The following is a 7,841-nucleotide window of genomic DNA, read 5'->3' on the forward strand; positions in this document are numbered from 1 at the left end:
CTCCACCAGAGTCTAGACTCTGCAACTGTTTGTCCTTTATATAGTTAAGGGGAGCCAAGATACATTCATTCAACAACTACTATTCTTTCGAATTCCTCCTCGTAATTGTTGTTGCTCGGTCCGACTTAGGCCTCGAAGTCCGCTCCAAGTTCCCCTTGTGCCCTTCATCTTTGCAAGTTATCCACGACATCGATCAAATTCGACGACAAAGACTCTATTGTCAATCTTAGGAATAAAATGGTTAATGTTCATTGATGTGTCAACTAGAGCAACCGATTCCTTTCACTAAATGTCCAATTTTTTATTTTTTATTTTTTTGCCACTTCCTGCAAAATTAAACACTCGATTGGTTTTCGTGGCAAACAATTTGACCTGGTTTGTTGGATTTGGAATATATATTTTCCCACTTGTCTTAAGTGTCGAGCATGTCAACCATGGAAACTAATCCAAATGATGACCGAATCGATCTTATTTTGCCTCCACTATGATCTCATTAAAATAAACATTGATGGAATTTTTGGGAAAACACTCGCATAAAGGAAGCTATTTATTGAAACGTGAACGACACACAATATCCAAAGTACAAATATCGACATTCATGGGGAGGAAATGGGCCAAGAAGTCCTACACGTTATGGACAACACCCTTCGAGTCGGGAGTCAGCTACGTTTTTAATCTTCCTAGAAATATGGTGAAACGAACAGAAGTAAAAAGTTGCAAGATGGAGGATATCCCCAACTATGTTCAGCGTTGGAATCTGATTCAAGGATTCATTACGTGATAATGAAGTGATCAGCTCTTTGTTGTCCGACTCCACCATTAGGGGAGGGGAGGACACTTGTCACATGCGTTGATGTGTGGATGAGGGGAACTAAACAAAATGTCATATACTGTGCATCTTATGATGCCTCAACATGAAAGGCTTGGGCTTCAACCCTTTTGATCTCCTCACTGAAGAAATTCTCTATGTGATTCTTGAATTCCTCTATGAAAATCCTCTTGACAAGAAATCATTATCTATAGTCTGCAAATCCTTCTACCGTTGAAGCTCAACACCGGAAGACTCAAGCCCCTCCATTATGAGCTACTCACCACAATCCTTGATCGATATCCGTTTGTTATGCATCTCGATCTCACGCAAGGGGGGGGGGGGTTGCAGGTGTACAAAGTAATTTACCCTAGACTTAATAACAATAAATGAGTCTTGGTGGATTCGAACCACCATATATTGGGGAATCCCCAAGTGCTCTACCTGTTTGAGCTAAAGACTCTCATATAAGAAAGCAAAAGAGAGCAACTATCATTGAGAAGATTCACAAGTCACCAAACATCAAATACATTGAATTGGATGACTGAAACGGTTTCATGTTAATTCAGTTTTACAATGTCAATTAAAATAGATCATGTGGTTGCATCATGATCTATATCTCAAATAAGAAATAGCAGTAAAGCGTCCATGAACCATTCATCCATTGAATGTGAATAATCCACTATTCAACACTGATAAGTTAAAACCTACTGAAATGAAAATTATCAATTCCAAATGCAGCCACGCATGATACATCTCATAAAGAAAGTCTTAAGACAGCCCCTATCATAAATCATCAATCCTCAGCTACTCTCATAAATCATTAGTCAACTACTATCCTGCTGCCCTACAAAAATAACAAATAAGTCTAGAGAACTGAAAATGGAATTCATTAATTATATATACCACAATTCATAAATTGAATAGAGTTAACACCTAAGATTGAGATAGTGCATCATCCACTACAATGAAAAGAGATCAATATAAATCATGTCAAACATGATAGTCCACAAGCAATCAATGAAAGAGATCAACAAAAATCATGTGGTTAAGGCATACATTGTAGGCATGGTTCCTGACAATAAGCACCAAGTAATAATTGCATTCCATGAAAAGAAAATCATTCTTCTGTATTCTGTTCCAGCAAAATCAAACCGACCACTTTTGCATACATGTCAATCAGGTTTTAACTCAAGACATCATCCCAGACATATTATTAGTCCAAGACAAGAGATTACTAACTTATTATAAAAAGGTGGAAACAATTTCTCAGCCTAGTGGCCATCAGATGGGGGAGGAGGAGAGGGAAAAAACAAAAGCCAAGAACATAAGGATAGAGAGACCTGAAAATTTTTACTTGTCAATAGATATAAACTTTTAAATGAATGTAACAGAAAGAACCATTTGGGTGTTCCATTAGCTATATTGACATATCATTCTTAAATGAATGTATAATTCTTAAGCAATCAGATTTGTCCTTGAAGGTATATAAATGTATTACTCCTAAACAAAACCATCTGTCCTTGAATCACCTTAAACAAGAAACTACAAAACCAGATTAACTAAGAATATAATGAATTCAATGACTAGACCTTGCAATTAAGACGAATCAAAAGCATTTTCTAGTTGACAAAAATTATACCTGCACAGATCAGTCCTCTTTAAAATACTATGAAACAAATTAAGGACTGTAGGAAACAGATGAAGATGATAGAAACCACACCTACAAAACCATCCAAATGACAAGAGAGGGTCCACACCTAAAAAACCATCCATATGAAAGAGAGGGTCCATCTATAAAAAAGAGGCAGAGGAAGCAGCTTGGGTATCGTTCCAGTTGATGGGTTAAATTCAGTATATTGAAACTAGTGGCATTTTTAAGACAGAAACAAAGGAACCACGCTGGCCTTCAATAACCATTGAGAAAGGCAATAATGGAATCTCAGGTTCAATACAAGATGCCAAGGCAAGCGAATAAATCGAGCATTGCTATGGTGAAATACTTTTACGTATTTGGACTGATGTTGCACAACAGCCCAAGTGATCCATCTCAACTACGAAAAGTGAAATGGGAATTGGTTTGCTTCTCAGATTATACCAATACATATATCAGATATCAGAACATTAAAAATGATGTAATTTTTACAAGGAAAAAGTGCTGATGTGCACAGTCCATAATTATGCAAAATCTAGCATGGACCAACTAACCATTCAAAGCCAACATAAACATTAATCTTTCATCATAGGAATTAATGACAACTCAAGCCAATATCACACAAAGCCACTCCAACAAAATGGTCAAATACATGCAATACATTAACTTAACAGTAAGGGTTAGCAATTTGAAGCCTAACAAAAAACACTTGCAAATAAAAATAAGCCATCCAAAACACAAGTCGTTGATGCGTAGCTCGCAGAGAGAGAGAGAGAGAGAGAGAGAGATTTTAACCCCAAAATAACAGAATCTCTTCAATGTTCATGAATTCTACATAATCTTAAATCTCAAATAAATCTCTCAATCTCATAAATATGTTCTTATATTTCGGATTATGCCATTGCAGAAACTGCACAATCCTCTGACCAGTTCGACCACCGGAAAGGGCAGATTTGGCCACAACCGTGGCAGAGTTGAAAGAGATAGAGGCAGATCCGGCAGCAGTAGCCATGAAAGCTTTAGCCAATCTCTGAACAACAAGGCTGTCAGATTAAAAAGAAAAAGAACTAATGAAGCTCTCTAAAAAGTAACAAACAGAAGCATCTTTGATAGGGCAAGAAACTCTTAACAACAATATGTGCATTTTCACCTTTGCATATCTGTTTTCCATCAATCCAATGTTTTGCAACCTGAAGGAAATAACTGATTTGCAACATTTGCAATGCTATAGAAATCATCTGAATACTCATCACCTACACAAGTCATTTTAATGAAAAATTCTACCTCCAACTAATCTTTTTTCCTTTTTGGAATACTAGAATCTTTCAACAAATCCTCCCTCTTCTGCTTCTCCTTTGCAAGGACCCATACTTTTCCCAATTTTGCAGAGAATCACTTTAGGCATATTGAATCTAACTTCTACCTATCATAAAGAAAAAGTAGAAAACCCTTCTATCTTAGAGTTTATGCAAGAGTTTCCTAAGCACAACATTGGTTTCCTGTAACCATTCTGTGACAATTGATAAGAACACCCAAGATTCCATATTCAAATTCAATATGATACAGAACCAGCATACCAAGGAAAAAGGGTGTTTTTTGGGGTCTTTGTCCAAATGCAATAAATCAATTACTATGAGCATCACTAAGTTATAAAGATGATCTGCAAAACAAACTTATAAACAACAAATCAACCTTCAACACCATTGTATCATTGCCAAGTTGGACACTCTATCTCAACTAGAGGTCCTACCATATCTGCAAAAAACCTTCTATTTGATAGGGGAAGAAAAGTTGGTGACATCCCAAGTCAATATCAGCAAGAAGTAAATTACTGCAGCTAAATTGGGATAGACTGCCAACAAGTTCATTTCGATTTTTCAGGCATTGGGCACTAACATGACCTGTACAAACACATACAAATACATTTGGATATTATCATGTGCAAAAATTTTAAAAATTCAGAACGACAAATCCACAGATATGTATGGATGTATAGGGTATTTAGATATTTGAGTAATCCATACAATAAGTGAACTTTTGTCTGTATGAATGAATGTAGAGGTATTCCTAATTCTTAACCACCCCCCCCCCCCCCGAAAAAAAAAGTGATAATCCTAACCCACTGCATTTAGAAAGGAAAAGAGAGAATAAGAGAAGATGAAAGGTGAGAGACAGAGAGCGCAGAGGCAGGATACCCATTCATCCTCAAGTTCTGCAAATTGCTAATGAGAGTGTAAGGCAGCAAGATCGGGGCTAGGCAATTAAGATAGCGGCACTGTGATTCATCTCTCTCTTCTATACTCCGCCGACTATTCAACAAAAATACGATCGTTTTCCCTCTAGTTTCGCCATCACCAGAAACCATCTACAGCATCTAGATTGCTCTCTGGTACAGGTGAGAGAACGCGTAGAGAAGAATAAGAGAGATTGGGGTTCGAAATCTGGGAGTCGAGAGTAGGCCCAACCGAGAACCAAGCGTTCGACAGGAGAGAGAGAGAGAGAGAGTGCGTATTTGGGATCATATACACCGTAGTATACAAAAGAAAAAAACAAAGCGTATGCCGTATGATGTTTAAAAAATCAATTAACGAACGAGATTTAATGATACCATTTACACGGATCAGATTACTCCCGACCATGGATTCCCTTATCTGCACTGCCGACCAGAAAACCTTTTGCCCATTATTATTAGGAAAAATACCTTAATATTCAATCTAATAGTTTGAAGGATCAAGTCGTACACCATAGTAAGAATACTAATTTAAATATTTTTATTGTTATTTTAATATCACTTGCCCACATTTTAATTGAAATAAAATGGAACCCCTGTAGATCATGATGGGCATGATTTTAAGGGGGGCTTCTTCTCATTGATTATGCTTGCCGTGTCCTTAACAAAGTAAGGCCATGATTTTACGTGGAGATTGCTTTCAGATTCTAATCTGTGACCACTTGATCACAAATCTAACAATCGAACAATCATACGATTGAAATTTTTCTCTATACAAGGGTACAAAAGAAAGGGAAAAAGAGATAAAAGAAAATAAATCTTCTGATGGACCTTTGATCTTCGAATGTTAGTACTCATTAGGTTTATATCTTCAAATGTTAGGTCGGATCCCTCTTTACCTTTTCTCCACGGGATGGAATTCTTTTTCTATTATTGTATATCTGTATTTATATCTCTTTTGATCCTGTATTTCATGGATATATAATTGCAGGAGAAGAATGGGGGCTGGGAAAAAAGTAGACTTTGGGAGATGGGGTTCAGTGCATGTCGGTGACACAGTTGGAGCCACACATCCACGATCTGAAATCTGACTTCCCTTTTGTTTATATTCTCTCTCCCTATTCTATTCTTAGATGTAATTTATCCAATTAGATCCAGTGTCTCAGTCACTCTAATGCCCTTTTTCCTATATAATGTAAATATGTTTTTCTCTATCTAATAGTAATATAAGAATGTTTCCCATCAAAAAAATTAGATCCAGTATCTCAGTCAGAGATGTCTGAATACTGAAGATCCAAGACTATAGATCCCATCCTTCCAGCGGCAACCCTATTTGATAGATCCACAAATAATTTAGGCTGTGTTTGTTTGATAAGGGAGAAGAGAGAATAGAAAAGAAAAATTAATTTCTGTATGTGTTTGATTTACATAGAAAATAGAAGAAAAGATGGTTCGTTATTTTAATCATGCCCCTTCATCACCTCTTTCTCGAGTCCGGATCAGGTCCCCAGAGTTTTGGACCCTCCATAGGGTGTGGGACCCATCTTTGGTGTATAGTGCCCACCATGGTTTGAGGTACCGGTTCTGATCGGCCGATTTTGACTGGAACGGATCGGTATCGATTGAGACCAATCCCGATACCGATCCAATCCAGCTACATGGACAGGGGTAAAACTGTAAGAAAAGTAGTTTTTTTTATAAGAAAACAAGGACAAAAGTGTCATATTTACCCGAGTTTGGGCGTTCCCGATCCAATCCAGCCGATACCGAGATCACGAACCATGGTGCCCACACCCCATGGAGGGTCCAGATATAACCCCATGCGTCTCCAGGTGGGATTGAGCTCCTCTCCAAGGAGCCCAACACCCAGGGAGTGCCTGGGGGCATTCAGCTATAGGGTTGTGCCACACAAATCTCAAATTCCCAATGGTTGACTAGGTGTTCGTCGAGAAGTTGCAGAGTGATTTAAGGTTTCATTTTCTCAACAAACTATCGAACAAGAGGATTCAAGGATTTTTACCATTATAATCAACTCAAGTAGAACAACTTAACGAGATTAAAAAAAAATGACTAGACTCGTCGATTTTGTTTGACTCTGGTGAAAAGATCGAGTTTCATTTGACACGGACGAGTTGTGACTGATTCTTGTTGTTTTTTACCCCGACCTAGTTTACACGATTCTTGATCAATCATTCGAAAATTTGATTCGGCTCATCCCAGTCAAAACCCGATTTTCCAAGACTTATGTCTGTCCACCTTTTACCCAAAGTGTGTTTCCAATATTGTTTTATAAATAAGGTCAATGAAACCAACGTCATCCAGATTGAATATTTATCGTAATTTTTTAAGGGGGAATTTCCTAGATCTACTAGATTAAAAAAAGATTTACAAAATCAATAGCAGTAAATTATATTTTACATTCATAAGTTACTTACTTTAAAAAGATTTACCTAACCCCCATGTGAGTAAAAGAAGTTAAATGAATAACCCAAAATGCCCCAACATCCTCTCTCTTTGTTCTTCTTTTCCGACGGAACCAACCACTTTCTCCTGCAACAACTACCTTGATCCCCCTCCCTTGCAATCCCGCCCCACTCCTTGCAAACCCACCCTACACCAACACCTCCACCGCCAGCCACCCCTCCCGCAGGAGAAGGAGGGTGTTTTATTTTCTAAGCATCTTATTGGATGGTCAAGCATCCAAACTGCCATGAAATACCTGATTTACATTGGATCATTTGGCGAAAACCAGGAATCACGAAAGATTGTTGTGTTATCACCCTGATTTAGTTCTCATGACCTCACACCTCCGCCTAAAATTGAGGAATTTGAAGTATCGTATAGCATGAGAATCGCCATAGGAGTGGAACTCCAAGTTGAGAGTTCACATTAACATCATCTTAAATCATTATGTAGTAATCTTTAAACTGATTGAATTCAATTCTCAGTACCCAAACAGGCGTTGAACCAGTTTCTCTCCCTAACTTCAGAAATCTCCAATGTCTTGTTGCAAATAGTTGCTTTTTGGTAAAAATTCAAGGCTAACTCTCCACATCCTCATTTCCAAGTTTTTTTTTTTTCTTTTTCCAATTGAAATAAACATTTATGGGCCATCGTCACTCAGAAGCAGATCCCACCATCGTTTGAGG

This window comes from Telopea speciosissima, chromosome 3, assembly GCF_018873765.1.
Source record: "Telopea speciosissima isolate NSW1024214 ecotype Mountain lineage chromosome 3, Tspe_v1, whole genome shotgun sequence".
NCBI classification, from domain to species: Eukaryota; Viridiplantae; Streptophyta; class Magnoliopsida; order Proteales; family Proteaceae; genus Telopea; species Telopea speciosissima.